The 18,110-nt window shown below is 49.7% G+C and overlaps 1 long non-coding RNA gene and 1 pseudogene across 1 annotated transcript; one reads left to right on the top strand and one right to left on the bottom strand.

Moving 5' to 3' along the window:
- The window catches only part of LOC138821280 (pseudouridine-5'-phosphatase-like), a 6,687-nt pseudogene extending 1,002 nt beyond the window's left edge, over positions 1–5,685 (bottom strand).
- Positions 5,685–10,390, top strand: LOC138821282 (uncharacterized). Its single transcript, XR_011370116.1, has 3 exons — positions 5,685–5,853; positions 8,078–8,196; positions 8,871–10,390. It is a non-coding gene; the product is annotated as an uncharacterized lncRNA (long non-coding RNA).
- Positions 10,391–18,110: the final 7,720 nt, after the last annotated feature.

Genomic DNA, 18,110 nt, shown 5'->3' with positions numbered 1-18,110 from the left:
TGTGTATCTGTCTGTCTGGACTCATGTCTGTCTGTCTGTCTCTGTATGTGTGTCTGTCTGTGTCTGGTCAAGTGTCTCTGTGTCTGTCTATCTGTGTGTGTCTGTCTCTGTATCCGTCTGTCTGTCTATATGCCTATTTGTGTGTCTCTGTAGTCTGTCTGTCTGTGTGTCTGTCTGCATATGTATGTCTATCTGTCTGTCTATTGGTGTGTGTCTGTCTGTCCGTGTCTCTGTGCTCTGTCTCTCTGTCTGTCTGCGTGGTCTGTGTATCTGTGCGTCTGTCTGTGTCTATCTGTCTGTGTGTGTGTCTATCAGTGTGTCTGTCTGTCTGTGTCTCTGTGGTCTGTCTGGTAGGTCTGTGAATCTGTGTGTCTGTCCCGTCTCTTGTGTCTGTCTGTCTGTCTATCTGTCTGGTCTCTGTGTCTGTGTGTCTGTGTGTCTATCTCTCTGTCAGTGTGTCTGTCTGTCTATCGGAGTGTGTCTGTCTGTCTGTGTCTCTGTGGTCTGTCTGTCTGTCTGTCTATGAGTCTGTCTCTGTGTCTGTGTCTCTATCTGGTTTGTCTGCCTGTCAGTCTGTGTGTCTATCTGCCTGTCTGTCTGTCTGCATGTCTGTCTGGTTTGTCCATGTGTCTATCTGTGTCTCTGTGTCCGTCTCTGCGTCTATCTGTGTGTTTCTGTGTCTGGCTGTCTGGCTGTCTGGTCTGTGTATCTGTGTATCCGTCCATGTCTGTCTGTCTGTGTGTCTCTCTGTGTGTGGTCCATGCAGTGGACCCGAGGCCCGAGGCCTCAGTTTACCTGGTTGACAGGGGGGGGGGATTAGGAGAGAACCTCCGGTTGCAGGCCAGGAAGATGTCCGGAGAACCTGGGGGTGCAGGCCAGGAAGATGTCCGGAGAACCTGCGGGCGCAGGCCAGGAAGATGTCCGGGGCGGGCTTGCTGGCCTTGACCTCGGGGTCATCACCCAGCACCATGTGGTGAAAGGCACCGAACAGTTCCCGGTGTGCGCTGGTCTTGGCCTGGTAGGCCTCAGTCCCTGAGCTGGTGGCCAGGGCGAAGGGGATGCTGTGCTTCTGTATGTGGAGGATCAACTTCTCTGCACCTGGAGACAGAGAGACAGGAGGAGAAGAACTTAGGTCTTTGGTGGCCTAGGGGGGAAATCCACAAATCCATCCATCCACCCATCCATCCATCCATCTACCCATCCACCCATCCATCCACCCATCCATCTATCTATCCATCCATCCATCCACCCACCCATCCATCTACCCATCCATCCACCCATCCATCTATCTATCCATCCATTCATCCATCCATCCATCCATCCACCCATCCACCGATCCATCCACCCATCCATCAATCCATCAATCCATCAATCAATCCATCTACCCAGCCAGCCACCCATCCATCCACTCATCCATCCACCTACCCATCCATCCATCCATCCATCTACTCATCCATCCACCCACCCACCCATCATCCATCCATCTACCCAGCCAGCCACCCATCCATCCATTCATCCATCCATCCATCCACCCACCCATCCACTCATCTATCCATCCATCCATTGACCCATCCATCAACCCATCCATCCATCCATCCACCCACCCATCCATCCATCAATTCATCCATCCACCCATCCATCCACCATCCATCCATCCATCCATCCACCCATCCATCCATCCACCCACCCATCCATCCATCCATTCATCCACCCATCCATCCATCCATCATCATCATCATCATCATCATCATCATCATCATCATCATCATCATCATCATGGTGACCCAGGAAGGATGTGAACTCCGGGCATCATCATCATCATCATCATGGTGACCCAGGGCGTTTCCCAGGGCGACCGGCTGGGCCACATGCACGCACACGCACGCACACACGTGTATGAGCAGATGACATCTTGTCCCGAGCACTGGGCAGCGAGTCCTAGATAGGGTGGTGGAGACGGCACTGCGTTCTAGAAGGTTCTGAATCCAACGGTCATGGCAGATGGACCGGTGAAGTCTAGGAGGTACACACAGACAGACAGACAGACAGACAGACAGACAGACAGACAGACAGACAGACAGACAGACACACACACACACACACACACACACACACACACACACACACACACACACACACACACACACCGGCCCGGGGAAAGGAGATGGTTCTAGAAAGTTTGTCCCTTTTCAGAGTTCTTCACCCAGACAGACAGACTGACAGATGGATAGATGGATGGATAGACAGATGGGCGGATGGATGGACAGACAGACAGACTGAGAGATGGATGGACAAATGGGCGGAAGGATGGACAGACAGACAGACTGATACATGGATAGACGGATAGACAGATGGGTGTATGGATGGACAGACAGACACTGATAGCTAGCTAGATGGATGGATCGATGGACAGACAGACAGACTGATACCTAGATAGATGGATGGATGGATGGACAGACAGACTGAAAGATGGATAGATAAGACAGATAGACAGATGGGTGGATGGATGGACAGACAGACAGACTGATAGATGGGTAGATGGATGGATGGACAGACTGACAGATGGATAGATGGATAGACAGATGGGCAGATGGATAGACAGACAGACTGACAGATGGATAGATGGATAGACAAATGGGTGGATGGATGGACAGACAGACAGATGGATAGATGGATAATAGATGGATAGATGGATGGATGGACAGACAGACAGACTGACAGATGGACAGATGGATGGATAGACAGATGGACAGAAGGATGGACAGACAGGCTGGTAGGTGGATAGACAGACAGACGGATGGATAGATGATAGATAGATACACAGATAAGATACATGAATAAATGGATAGATGGATGGATGGTTGGACAGACAGAGAGATGTATAGATAGACACACAGACAGACAGATAGGTGGATAGATATAGTAGATAGATAGACAGACAGACATGTGGATAGACAGATGGATGGATGGATCCATGAATGGACAGACAGACAGAGAGTAGATAGACAGACACCTGGATAGACAGAGGGATGGATGCATAGATGGACAGACAGACAGATAGACGGATGGGTGGATGGATGGACAGATGGGTGGATAGAAGGGTGGATGGATGGATGGGGGATGGGTGGGTGGATGGGTGGATGGATGGGTGGGTGGATGGATGTTGATTGAATATGGATGGGATTAACATTTACACATTTGAGTGACTTGGACCCAAGTCCTGATACAATATGGGTGGGATTAACGTTTGCACACTTCAGTGAGTTGGACCCAAGTCCTCATCTGGATGGAGGACAGACGGATGGGATTAACATTTGCACAATTGAGTGATGGACCCAACTCCTCTCCATGGAGGAAGGAGGGAAGGGATTAACATTTGCACACTTGAATGAGTTGGACCCAAGTCCTGCTGTTGATGGAATATGGAAGGGATTAACATTTGCACAGTTGAGTGACTTGGACCCAAGTGTTCATCTCAATGGAGGATGGATGGATGGGTGGATGGATGGATGGATGGGTGGGTGGATGGATGAGTGGATGGATGGGAGGGTGGATGGATGGATGGATGGGTGGATGGATGGATGGGTGGATAGATGGGTGGATGGGTGGATGGATGGATGGGTGGATAGATGGGTGGATGGGTGGATGGATGGATGGGTGGATAGATGGGTAGATGGGTGGATGGATGGATGGATGGGTGGATGGATGGATGGGTGGGTGGGTGGATGGATGGGTGGATAGATGGATACGTGGATGGATGGATAGGTGGACGGATGGGTGGATGGATGGATGGGTGGATCAGAGGGTGGCTGGGTGGATGGATGGATGGATGGATGGATGGGTGAATAGATGGGTGGATGGATAGGTGGATGGGTGGGTGGATGGATGGATGGAGGATGGATGGGTGGATGGATGTTGATTAAATATGGGTGGGATTAACATTTTCACACTTGAGTGACTTGGAACCAAGTCCTGACCTCAATGGAGTAGGTCAAGCTCTGTCTCTGTCTCTGTCTGTCTGTGTCTTCTTCTGTCTGTCTCTGTCTTTGTCTGTCTCCTCTGTCAGTCTGTCTGTTGGTCTGCGTGTCTCTACCTGTCCATGTCTGTGTCTGTCTGTCTTTGTCTCTCTGTCTCTGTCTGTCTCCTCTGTCAGTCTGTCTGTGTCTCGTTCTCTCTTTCTTTGTCTGTCTGTCTGTGTCTGTCAGTCTACTTCTGTCTCTGTCTTTCTGTCTGTCTGTCTTGTCTGTGTCTGCCTGTTGGTCTGCCTGTCCATGTCTGTCTCACTGTCTGTCTGTCTCTGTCTCATTCTGTCTTTGTCTGTCTCGGTCTGTCTGTCTGTCATCAGTCTACTTCTGACTTCTGTGTCTGTCTGTCTCTTTGTCTCTCTGTCTCTGTCTCCTGTGTCTGTCTGGGTCTCGTTCTGTGTTTCTTTGTCTGCCTGTGTCAGTATCTGTCTGTCTGTCTGTGTCTCTCTGTCATTCTCTGTCTGTCTTTCGTGTCTGTCTGTCATTCTCTGTGTCTGTCTGTCTTTCTCTATGTCTGTGTCTGTCTCTGCCTATGTCTGTCTATCCGTCTGTGTCTCTCTCTGTGTCCATCTGTGTGTCTGTCTCTGTCTGTCTTTGTCCCAGTGTCTGTCTGTCTTGCTCTATGTCTGTCCGTCTCTGTCTGTCGGCCTGTGTCTGTCTCTCTCTGTCATTCCCTGTCTGTCTGGCTCTGCCTCTGTCTGTCTGTCTCTCTGTCTGTCATTCTGTGTCTGTCTGTCTCTGCCTGCCCATGTCTCTGTCTTCTCTGTGTCTGTCTGTGTCCATCTATCTGTCTGTGTCTCTCTGTGTCCATCTGTGTGTCGTCTCTGTCCCAGTGTCTGTCTGACTCTGTTTCACTGTCCCTGTGTCTGTCTGTCAGTCTGTCTCTGGGAACCGCGCATGCGCGTTGCAGGGCAGCGCAGCCCAATCCCGCGCATGCGCAGATCCGTACCTCGCAGAGCCCGGGAGCACACGCATGCGTGTTCCTGCTCGGCGGGGGGGGGGGCGGGGGGGAGGGACGGGGCGTGCTGGCTTAGGCATGCGCGGTGCAGCGCGGAGGACCTCCCCCCAAGGTGGCACGCATGCGCAGTACCAACCAGACCAACCGAGGGAATCCCACGCATGCACGCACCACACGCTCGGCCCGGACGGTGCCGGACGACTCAACCAGTGCGCATGCGCAATGCGGACGGAACCTCGATCCTCCGGGGTCCCCTAGGCACCTCCCGGCGGACTCAAGCTGTGCGCATGCGCAACTCGACCCTCCAGGGTCCGCTCTGCGCCTCCCGGCCGATTCAACCTGTGCGCATGCGCCGTGGGTCCACACGCGGGAGGGCAGTGGGAACAAGCAGCCAAGGGACACGCATGCGCAGCGGCGCTCTGCCGGGAGCGCTAGGCCCCTCCCTGCTGACGAACCCTGTGCGCATGGGCATTGGCGCAGGCTGGCTCAGCCCCTCCCAGCTGCCTAACCCTGTGCGCAAGCGCAATGGCGCTCCGCCAGGCCGGCTCAGCCTGTCCCCGCTGAAGAACCCTCTGCGCATGCGCAATGGCTCTCCGCTGGGAGCGTTCGGCCCCTCCCCCGCTAACCCTATGTGCATGCCCAGTGGCACTCCGCCGAGAGCGCGCGCATGCGCGCCCGCGTCTTGGCGCCGGCTGATGACATCGATGCGAGGGCGCCGGCGGCCGCGCCCGGAAATGCAGCCGTGGCGGGGCCGCGGAGCGTCGCCGCCGCCGCCGCCGCCATGGCCACCACTGCGCCGTCCGGATCCGGAAGCGGAAGCGCGCAGGACCCCCGAGGACGCCGACCCGGGCGGCCCCCGTGTCACCGTCGGTGCGTAGAGGCCTCCGGGACGAGGCGCCTTTAAGAGGCGGGGACGCGGGAGGGCGTGGCTTTCTGATGGGCGTGGCGTCGCGGTGGGCGTGGCCTGCAGGGCGTGGAGCTGACGGGAGAGTCAGTGGGGGCGTGGCCTGGAACAGAGGCCATTGGGCCGCTGGGGTTTGGGGGCGTGGCCTGGAAAGACACCATTGGGCGGCTGGACGTAATGCCATTGGTCGGCTGGGCTGGGGGGCGTGGCTTGGAAGTAAGGCCATTGGGCCGCTGGGCCTAGGGGCCATGGCCTGGCAGGAACTAGGCTATTGAGGGTCCTGGCTTTGGGGGTATGGCTTGGAAGTAAGGCCATTGGGCTGCTGGTCCTGGGGGGACGTGGCCTGGCAACAGTGATGCTATTGTGTAGTCTGGCTTTGAGGGCGTGGCCTGGGCGTGCTGCCATTGGATGGCTGGCCTGGGGGGCGTGGCCTGGCAGGAACCAGGCCGTTGGGTGCCCTGGCTTTGGGGACTGAGCACCCAGCACCTCCCCATGGTGACCCAAGGCAGGGACTTAGCACCCACCACCTCCCCATGGTGACTCAGGGACTGAGCACCCAGCACCTCTCCATGGTGACCCAGGGCAGGGACTGAGCACCCAGCACCTCCCCATGGTGACCCAAAGTGGGGACTCAGCACCCAGCACCTCCCCATAGTGACTCAGGATGGGGACTGAGCACCCAGCACCTCCCTAAGGTGCCCCAGATCCAGCAGTAAGCACCCAGCACCTCCCCATGGTGACCCAGAATGGGGACTGAGCACCCAGCACCTCCCCATGGTGACCCAGGATGGGGAATAAGCCCCCAGTACCTGCCCATGGTGACCCAGGACCAAGACTAAGCACCCAGCACCTCCCCATGGTGACCTAGGGCCAGGACTAAGCACCCAGCACCTCCCCATGGTAACCCAGGATGGGGACTAAGCACCCAGCAACTCCCCATGGTGACCCAGGGCCAGGTCTAAGCACCCAGCACCTCCCCATGATGACCCAGGGCCAGGACTAAGTACCCAGCACCTCCCCATGATGACCCAGGGGAGGGACTGAGCACCCAGCACCTCCCCATGATGACCCAGGGACTGAGCACCCAGCACCTCCCCATGGTGACCCAAAGTGGGGACTAAGCACCCAGCACCTCCCCATAGTGACTCAGGATGGGGACTGAGCACCCAGCACCTCCCCATAGTGACTCAGGATGGGGACTGAGCACCTAGCACCTCCCTATGGTGCCCCAGATCCAGGAGTAAGTACCCAGCACTTCCCCATGGTGACCAAGGGCAGGGACTAAGCACCCAGCACCTCCCCATGGTGACCCAGGACCAGGACTAAGCACCCATCACCTCCCCATGGTGACCCAGGGCCAGGACTAAGCACCCAGCACTATCCCATGATGACCCAGGGCTGGGACTAAGCACCTAGCACTATCCCAGGGTGACCCAGAGTGGGGACTAAGCACCCAGCACCTTCCCATAGTGACTCACAATATCCCCCAAGCACCCAGCACCATCCCATAATGACCCAAGACAGGAACTAAGCACCCAGCACCTCCCCAGGATGATCCCCAAGCACCCAGCACCACCCCATAGTAACCCAGGGCTGGGACTAAGCACCCAACACCTCATCATAGTGACCTAGGATGATTCCCAAGCACCCAGCACCATCCCATGACGACTCAGGGCTGGGACTAAGCAACCAGCACCTCCTCAGAGTAACCCAGGACCAGGACTAAGCACCCAGCACCATCCTATGATGACCCAGGGCTGGGATTAAGCACCCAGCACCTCTCCATGGTGACCCAGGGGAGGTACTGAGAACCTAGCACCATCCCATGATGACCCAGGACAGGGACTAAGCAACCAGCACCTCCTCAGAGTAACCCAGAACTGGAACTAAGCACCCAGCACCACCACCTGGGGAACAAGGACTGAGCCTAAGCATTCAGCACCTCTCCATGGAGACCAAGGATAGGAACTAAGCACCCAGCACCTCCCCATGGTGACCCAGGAACGGGACTTCACACCCAGCACCTCCCTACTGTTTACATAAGTCAGGTACCAAGCACCCAGCACCTGCCTATTACTAACTCAGGACAGGTACCAAGCACCCAGCACTTCCCCACAGGGACTCTGGATAATCAGCAAGCACCTAGCACCTCACGTGTGTGTCCTTTCCCTCCCCCTGACCCCATCCCAGGTTCTCCATGTGGCGCGATGACCGCTGGTTGTACAGGATGATGGACTATGTGCCTGGTGGCGAACTCCTCAGCTACCTGCGCGCCCGCCAAGATCCTGTGCGCACTGGCCTTCCTGCAGGTGAGCGGACCAGCAATGATGGGGGCCGCCCATCCATCCATCCATCCATCCATCCATCCATCCACCCACCCATCCATCCACCCATCCATCCATCCACCCATCCATCCATCCATTTACCCATCCATCCAGCCATCCATCCACCCACTCATCCATCCACCCACCTATCCATCCATCCACCTATTCATCCACCCATCCATCCATCCACCCATCCATCCACCCACCCATCCATCCACCCATCGATCCTCCATCCATCCACCCACCCATCCATCCATCCACTCATCCATCCATCCACCCATCCACTCATCCAGCCACCCATCCAGCCACCCATCCACCTATCCATCCATCCACCCATCCATCCACTCATCCACCCATCCATCCATCCACCCATCCACCCACCCATCCATCCACCCATCCATCCACCATACATCCATCCAGAAAGTTCCAGAAAGTTCCCCCAAGGTTCCAGAAGGTCCCAGAAAGTTCCAGGTTTCAGAATAACTCAGCACATTCCCCAGGCAGGCGTTCCCTCCACCCAGACACACCCCAACACTCCCACCCCCCTTCTTTGGCCCAGGAATGATTTTGGGGGGAGGGGGGGAGGGAAGGAGGGTATTGATGATATTGGTATTGGTGTTGGTATTGATACTGATCCTCTCATGGTCTATTGATGATAGGTTTTCCCAGGGGATCTGTTTGATCTAAGGACTTGAGACGCTTCCAGGACAACCCATGGAAGGTTCTAGAAAGAAGCCAGGGCTGGGGCTGGTTTCTGTTTCCTCCCCCCCATTCTCCCCAACATCTGGGACCCAGTTGCGTTCATCCCTTGGGATTCTCCTCCATGGGAGAAGTTGAGGATGGATGATGACATCACCCCTTCCCATGATCTTTTGCGGTGACTGGTCCAGGGTCCCTTGACTATTCTTGTTCTTCTTGTTGTTGTTGTTGATTTATTATGATTAGCTCATGTGCATGGTCTTGTCTTTCCCTTCCCCCTGCCCCAACCAAGCTTCTAGAAGCTTCTGGGACAAATTGCTGATGGATTTCCTGTGTGTGTGTCAGACTCAACCAGAACCCAGCCAATGGCTTCCTCTTCTCAATGCCTGGAAATCCGCCCAACACTTCCTGGAAGGGGGGAGGGGGAGGGGGAATGGAGGAAATGAATAATGAATGAATGAATTCCCTCCTTCCTTCCCTCCTTCCAATCCTTCCTTCCCTCCATCCTTTCTTCCTTCCTTCCCTCCTTCCTTCCTTCCTTCCCTCCTTCCTTCCTTCCTTCCTTCCTTCCTCCTTCCTTCCCTTCTTCCTTCCCTCGTTCCCTCCTTCCTTCCTTCCTTCCTCCTTCCTTCCCTCCAATCCTTCCTTCCTTCACTCCTTCCTTCCTTCCTTCCTCCTTCCTTCCCTCCAATCCTTCCCTCCTTCCTTCCTTCCAATCCTTCCTTCCTTCCCTCTATCCTTTCTTCCTTCCTTCCTTCCCTCCCTCCCTCCCTCCTTCCTTCCTTCACTCCTTCCTTCCTTCCTTTCTTCCTTCCTTCTTCCTTCCCTCCAATCCTTCCTTCCTTCCCTCCTTCCTTCCTTCCCTCCATCCTTCCTTCCCTCCTTCCTTCTTTCTAATCCTTCCCTCCTTCCCTCCTTCCTTCCTTCCCTCCCTCTGAAAGATTAAAAATTGACCATTACCATTACTAACTTGCTAACTGCTGATTCTGCTTCTGTAAACTTGCTTACGCTAGCATTGACCCTTCCCTTCCCAGAAATGAGTTAAGAAGTTTCAGGGACCAGATGCCGGCCCCAGGACAAGGTCAGTGGTCATAGATAAAGAACAGACAGTACGTGTTCCTCAGTTCCCATTTAGAAATTCCCCAGACAGGACCTTGAGATAACGACCACCTGGCAAGACCACAAGCTAAGCCAAGTGTCAACCAATCATAGGCCTGTAACCATGTAACCCCCCCCTTAAACCAACCATGGGCCAGTCATTTTACAAAGAGTGTTACAAAATTTCCCGAGTGGCAAGGTGATTGTTGGCGTATATGATGACCTTTAAATGGACCAATCATGGGATGCTTTGTGTTATGCATTAATCTTGTGGTTTTTGCCTTTAAAAAAAGGCTTGTAACCGCTGCTCGGGGCTCCCTGTCTGCTCGGGACAGAGAGTACGTTTGCGCAAACATCAAATAAACTCCTCTTGCTTATTGCATCTCCCGGCCTGGAGTCTGAGTTTTCTGGGGCGCCCTCCCGTTGACGAAAGTATCCTAGGGGGCTAGGGTCTTTCATTTGGTGCATTGGCCGGGAACCAGGCACCCCCAAACCCCAGATTCCAGGACCGGCAGGAAGTAAGATAGAGCTCTTGTCTTTTGTGTTTGTCGTGTTCGTTTTATGTTTTGGGGATCCAAAAGTGCCTGTACAGGACGTGTGTGGTGGACCAGAGGGAAAAGCAGACATGCCCACTACCCTGGTCCCGCCCTGGGCTTCTACCCCAGGGTGCGTGAATTTGTGGTGGACTAGAGGGCAAAGCAGACGTGCCCACTACCCTAGTCCTGCCCTGGAGTCCTACTCCAGGGTCGCGTGGAGGGGGGACGAGATCCGAGTGTCTCTGTGTTTGGGGGAGTTAAGGCACGGCCGGCCTCTCCCTTCTGAAGTTTCTCTCCTCATTTTTGCTCACTCGGGGACCGCGCGGCGTTTGTCTAGTCTTGTCTGTGTGTGTCTGACATTAATTGTCTTTGGTGTTTGTTTTGTGACTTTCAAGGAAATGGGTCAACAAGCGAGTCACTCCTAGGACACCTGAGACCTTGTCCTAGTTCGTTTAAAAACAAAAACCGCTGGTTCTGCTTTTGTAACTTGCTTGTTTGTCAATTATGAATCTGCCACTGACCACCTGCGAGTGGCCTCAGTTAGATCTCAGCCTCGGGCCTTGCCTTGGGGGGGTCTAAACGTGGGGGAGAACCTGTCAGTCTGAGGGGATGGCTGCTAGGGACTTCTTTCCCTTGCCCCAAGATGACTGGCAATTCTCCTCCGCCTTGGAAGGCCCCTGGGTCAACGTCTGCAGGAATCTAAGAGAAAAATCCTCCGGAGGTGAGTAGGGGTGTTGAGTTCCCTGGTAAGTGAATGGTGGTAAGATGTCACCCCATTCACTGAGACTTGATTTTGTCTTTGTGGCCACTTGTTTGTCTTGTTAACTTTAGTATGTGTTTGTTTTATGTTTTCTGGGGTAGGGAAGTTCTGGGTGAGTGTGGCAGGCTCACCCCGCAGACTCTGGATTCAGCTTGCTGAGTGAGAACAGCACAGAGTTCCGGTAGGGATAAACTGGGGCCCATTATTCGCCAACTCAGCCTTCAGTTCTTGTCTAGTTCTGTTTTAAAATTGGTACCAGTTTTAAATGTGGATCCTTGGTTTTTGTGTTTATCTGTGTTTTTGTTATTTATTTATTTGAACATCTCTGGGGAAATAAAAGTTCCAGCTGGGCTCAGTCACAGACCTGCTATGCCCACCCTCCTTTGAGGCATGGAAGGTTACTGGGCTAGTTTGGTTCCCTTCAAGCCTCAGGCTGCATTTTCTCCTTGTGGAGGCTGCCAGCAGGGAGGGTGTAGAAGGCTGTGTGCCTAGTTTGGACTTTTTCAGCTAGTCCTGACAATGTAACAATTTGTAAAGTGCTCTTGTTTAAAATTGGATTAAAAAAAAAAACTGGCTAGTTTAGTTTCAGGTGACCCCCTCCCCCAGCCCTCCTCCAACAGAAGGGATTCAAAGAGACTAATTAGTGAATTGCCTTGCTAGATAAGCAAGCTCTGGAAAAATAAAGCCCAACAAAGGTACCTAGTTTAAAAGAAATACTGTCTTACATTTTTGTTTAAAAACTTTAAAAGGTGTACGTATGACTGATTTTGATTTTTTGGGTGCTTTAAGATCTGTGTGAGTGTTTTGTGTGTGTGTCTGTGAACGTGTTCAAAGATAAAAATTGTCAGCATGCTGTAACAATTGGGTGAGTTTAAATTTAAAATTCAAAAGGTTGTGAGGTTTGGACATTACCAAAAATTCTAAAAAAAAAAATCTTCACATTGTTTTAAATGGCTTTTTAAAGATTTTTTAACTTGCAAATTAGGAAATCTGGTATTTTAAAAACTAATGTTTTAAAATACATAAGACTGTTTATACTGTAATCAAGTTATCTGGCTTAACAAAAATGCATTGGCTGTTTGGGATCTAGTTCCCTTGGCTAAAATTTGGGATGAATATTAAAAATTTAAATGTAAAGGTTAGTTTAACACTGTCAAAGATGTAACTTGTTCTGTCTGTCTAAAAACTGTGTATTTCATTCAAGAACCAAGAGATAAGAAAAGGAAAAACTAAAAGTGTGGCTGAAATTAGGAAAGCAACTCCATTTGTAATAGCCCCACAAAAAATAAAATACCTAGGAATTAACTTAACCAAAGAAGTGAAGGACCTCTATGATGAAAACTTTAAAATCTTGAAAAAGGAAATCAACACAGAACTTAAAAAATGGCAAAACCTCCCATGCTCCTGGATTGGCAAGATTAACATCGTGAAAATGGCAATACTTCCCAAGGCTATCTACAAATTCAACGCGATACCTATCAAAATTCCACCCTCATTCTTCAAGGAAATAGAAGAGGCAATCCAAAAATTCATATGGAACAATAAAAGACCCCGAATAGCAAAAACGCTCCTCAACGGAAAGAACACTGCTGGAGGAATATCAATACCAAATTTCAAACTCTACTATAAAGCCATAGTAATCAAAACAGCTTGGTATTGTCATAAGAACAGACCTCAGGACCAATGGAATAGAATTGAAAACCCAGAAATGAACCTACAGACCTATAGCCATCTAATCTTCGATAAGGAAGCTAAAACAATAGAATGGAAGAAAGACAGCCTCTTCAGTAAATGGTGCTGGCAAAATTGGTTAACTACATGTAGAAAACTAAAGCTAGACCCTTATATATCACCCTGCACCAGAATCAACTCCAAATGGATCAAAGACCTTGAAGTCAAAGCAGACACTCTGAAAACATTACAGGATGGAATAGGAGAAACCCTAGGTCTCCTTGGCTCAGGCCGAAATTTTCTGAATAGAGACCCGGAAGCACAACAAATCAAAGAAAGGTTGGACAAATGGGATTGCATAAGGTTGCAGAGCTTCTGCAGGGCAAATGACATAGCTAGCAAGATCAATAGAAAGCCGACCGATTGGGAGAAGATCTTTACTAGCCATACAACGGACAAGGGTCTCATATCTAAAATATACTTGGAACTCAAAAAATTAAACCACCCAACAACAAATCCTCAAAGAAACAACTGCCCAATAAATGAGTGGGCAAAAGACTTAAAGAGAAGCTTCTCTGAAGAAGAAAGAAGGATGGCCAATAGACACATGAAGAAATGTTCAACATCCCTAGCCATAAAAGAAATGCAAATCAAAACAACATTGAGATATCACCTCACTCCAGTTAGAACAGCAAAAATCAAGAACTCTAACAACAACAGATGCTGGAGGGGATGTGGACAGAAAGGAACCTTACTTCATTGTTGGTGGGAATGTAAACTTGTTCAACCACTTTGGAAAGCAGTATGGAGGTTCCTCAGAAGACTTCACATAGATCTCCCCTATGATCCAGCAATCCCACTTTTGGGCATTTACCCAAATGTTTACAAACAAGACCACACTAAAGCTACCAGCACAACTATGTTTATTGCAGCATTATTTACCATAGCTAAGATATGGAACCAACCCAGATGCCCCTCAGTAGATGAATGGATCAAGAAAACGTAGTATATATACAAAATGGAATTCTATGCCTCCATCAGAAAGAATGACATTTCCCCATTTGTTAGGAAATGGAAAGGTTTGGAAAAAATTATATTAAGTGAAGTAAGCCAGGCCCAAAGAAGCATAGGTCCCATGGTTTCCCTTATTTGCAATATCTAGTATAGGTATGAGTCAAGCGGAAAAGGTCAGATAATGTGATGTTACGAAAATGAAACCTTAAATATGTATTTCAATGTTTTCGTTTCTTTCATGCATGTGTTTCTAACACATTTATAAGATTATTTCTTTGTTGCTTTGTATGTCCCTCCCCCACAATGTAACCCCCGCTTTCACTATATTTGATGTCAGTATAACATGTGGAGGAGATGGGGACAAACAAGTCGTTTAAGGATTCAGGTGGACCTGTTGCAACAATGAGAAGTACAAAATGTCATGTCAAAACCAGCTTTACAATGTCGGTGTGGGGGGGGAGGGGGGTATAATTGGGTGGGGGGAGGGGGGTATAATTGGGTGGGGGGAGGGGGGAGGCGGGGAAGGGAGGTGAAGGGTAAACAAAGGAGGAGGCTGCAATGCTTGGTAAGAAATGTATGCATTATCCTGCCCATGTAATTGTAGCACCTCTGTACAGTATGTTCTCAAATAAAATAAAATAAAATTTAAAAAAAAAAAAAAGAAAAGGAAAAACTAGAAGCCAACAGAAGACCTATCTTTAGGGGTGAGGGGTGAACAGGCAGAAGTGCAGTTCAACTGGACATGGATGGTGGGACAGGCCCTGGGAGGAGTCCACACATGGTGAAAGAGGGCAAGCTGGCACAAACGCAGTTCATCTAACCCTAAAGAGTCGGATTGGGTGCGTACCCATTCCATAGAAGGGGCTGAGTGGCCCATCTTTGTTCTCTCTTTTCCCTGCAGACAGACACTGAAAACATGATGGTTAAAATAAGTGATGTAATGATCTGATTAGTATTGCTAAAACATCCCCTTAAATATGTTAACATTAAAATTAAAAAGGCCTTAAAAAGAGGGCTAAAAAGTTATTTGTATAATGTGACTTGCTTTTAATGTTTTACAATTAGGATGTTTTACAATTAGGAAGTTATAAAGGTGTTAAATCTAGCTTTGTGGTATAGTGAAGGTGACTGTAATTCTTGCATTAAGGAAAAATTGTCATTTGAGTTTAAAAGTTTTAATGTGTAAAAACAAGCAGCCGAGACAATGAGTGACACTTGGCCTCAAGATTTTAAGAGGTTTTTTATAAAATGCAAATAAAAACTAAAGTATAAAATATTAAAGGTGATTAATAGGAGGTTTTTAAAAAAATAGGGAATGGATTTTTGGGTATAAAGTTTAAATGTAAAATTGTTCTTGACATTGGCCTCAATGTGCACAAAGAAGGAAAAAAATTAGGATTATCAAAATGATTGCTATTCTAGTTTGCTCTTATAGGTTTTTATAAGTTTCCAGCAAGCCCAGAGCAAAGCACAGAGGATTCTTAAAAGTTTGTCAGATGTAACTTTGGCTCTTAACAAGTTTCAGGTAAGAGCATGCTTAAAAGCGACTTCTATGTTGACCACCTTGTTGGTTTTAATTGGAGTAAAATGGCCTTTTATAAGACTCACTGATCTGCAAACTGGTTCAAAGCCAGCCCAGGCACAAAAAGGTTCCTGTGAGACTGTCACCTCTATTCAGCCAGCAGAGTACTAGCCCTGGACTGAAGAGTCAGGGGACAGTACTCAAGCCCCAAGCTCGAGACTCACAGTGGCAGAGTACTAGCCCTGGACTGAAGAGTTAGGGGACAGCATTCAAGCCCCGAGTCTGGTACTCAAAGTGGCAGAGTGCTAGCCTTGAGCTGTAGAGCTGAGGGACAGTGCTCAGGCCCCGAGTTCAAGTCCAGCGACCAGCTAAAGGGAAATGCCAATGAGGCATTTATCCAAATGTGGAGAAGACACTCCTGGGACAAAAGCAATGGAGGAGCATCCAGAGGCAGTAAGCCACTGCTTGGATGGCAGAAATGTCAGATCCTAGAGTCATTTGTGTGTGGCCCTTCAAAACTGGTCAGAGCCGGGAGGTCATAGGAAGATAGTTTAAAAGCATGCCTAATGTTCATGACTACCTTGTAAGGGACAGGAACTTGCCAGTCTTCTGTGATAATAAAAAGCTAATGTTCTAAAATATGGGGGATAGTTTAAATCTCAACCCCTTTATGTGCTTTAATTGACAGTAACTATTGAGCTGACATCAGCTACATGAAGTTCATCTGCTCAGAAAAAAGTTTATAAACCCGAGAGTGTGTTTCTATTGATATCTGTCTAAAGGCCTGCAAAGGTAATTTAGGCATTGTTGGGATCTTTAGAGATCACATTCCTAAGCCATCGAGAAAGATGTTTTTGCAAACCAGGGTGCTAAACAAGCTACACTGCTGTAGCCGGAGAAAAGGTCTGTGCAGTTGTCAAAAGTTAAATATTGTTCTAAATGACATCTAACCCTGATGGCCTCTTTGTAAAATAGGCTAAGGTTATAGGTTCCTGGCTAGGTAGGATCAACGCCCCTGAAGTCAGCTTGAAGAAGTTACAGAAGATGGACCTTCGCCCTTCTACCCCCTTTTTAAGATCAAGGGTCCGGAGTCAGAAATTTTGGAAAAATGAGGCAAAAAAAAGGCATAAAAAACAGTGTTAACAGTTGTCGGTGTGCAAGGTATGGAGACTGCATCTGTACTAAGCCTTCTGAGCCTTCTGTGTCTATTTACAAAAATATCTGGTTAGTAAAAAAAAGTTGTGATTTTGGTAAATTGTCCCGGACTATTGTTTGAAGATCTTAAAAACCAGCAGGATCAAAGCCTGCCAAGCCTATGCAATGTATCTTTAACCAGTCTGTGTAGGAATTTACAGCCCAGCATGAGGTGTGACAGTCCCTTGGAGCCACTGAGAGACCCTGCTGCTGCTGCTGCTGCATACCCTAATGGGTAAAGTTCAACGACGGCCTGACAGCCACCAGGAGGAACTCCTGCCTGATTCCATCACCTGAGTCTGCTTCCTGGTTGACTGCTGCTATATCTAAGATCTTGTGAGACATTCTTTTGGGTGATATCCAGAAACCCTCTCTTCCCACAGTGGATATTGGGGACAAAGATATCCCTGGCTTGCTTGTCTTAGGCACTTCAGTGCATAGTGACTGGAAATCCACTCTATGGTCACAGCCTAGTTTGGCTCTGGTATGGTAATGACCTGAGTATGTTATCAATGAAAATTGTAAAGGAGAGGGGGGTAGTAAAGAAAGCCTTGGGAAAAAAATTGTAAAGGAGAGGGGGGTAGTAAAGAAAGCCTTGGAAAGGAAATTGGGGAAAAATTAGTATCCCCTTTAGATAAGAAAGGATTTAAAAAGTAAGGATTGTCTTTAATTGTTTAAAAAAAAAGGGAAAAAAGACAAACCTCAGAAAGTTTAAGTATGTCGCAAATGGTATGAGTATGTTGCAAATGGTATGAGTATGTCTTAAAATTGGAGCTTTCCCTTCTTCCTTCCTTCCTTCCTTCCTTCCTTCCTTCATTCTTTCCTTCCTTCCCTCCTTCCTTCCTTTCTTCCTTCCTTTCCTGTGTCCAATCCTTCCCTTCTTCCTTCTTTCCTTGTCTCCAATCCTTCCCTCCTCCTCTCCTTCCTTCCTTCCTTCCTTCCCTCCCCTCCTTCCTTCTTTCCTTCCTCCCTTCCCTCCTTCCCTCCTTCCTTCCTTCCTTCCCTCCTTCCTTCCCTCCTTCCCTCCTTCTTTCCTTTCCTCCTTCCCTCCTTCCTTCCTTCCCTCCAATCCTTCCCTCCTTCCTTCCCTCCTTCCTTCCTCCCTCCTTCCTTCCCTCCTTCCTTCCCTTCCTTCCTTCCTTCCTTCCTTCCTTCCTTCCTTCCTTCCTTCCTTCCTTCCTTCCTTCCTTCCTTCCTTCCTCCCTGGTCCAACCCAGGGCCTAGGAGAAGCACCGAGCTCGGGGCCCACAGCACCCATGCTGGGTGCTGATGGCTGAGTCCTTCCTGTGTGCAACGTGGAACAGCAGCTGGGTCGGGGGAGGAGGGGCGCAGGGAAACTGGAAGCCTCTGCTGCTGTGGCTTTTTTTCTCCTGCAGGCCCCGCATGAATCATGGCCTGGAGGAAG

The sequence above is a fragment of the Dipodomys merriami genome, unplaced genomic scaffold (assembly GCF_024711535.1).
Source record: "Dipodomys merriami isolate MVZ:Mamm:240054 unplaced genomic scaffold, mDipMer1.0.p SCAF_906, whole genome shotgun sequence".
Taxonomy (NCBI): Eukaryota; Metazoa; Chordata; class Mammalia; order Rodentia; family Heteromyidae; genus Dipodomys; species Dipodomys merriami.
This window is presented reverse-complemented; position numbering and strand designations above follow the sequence as displayed.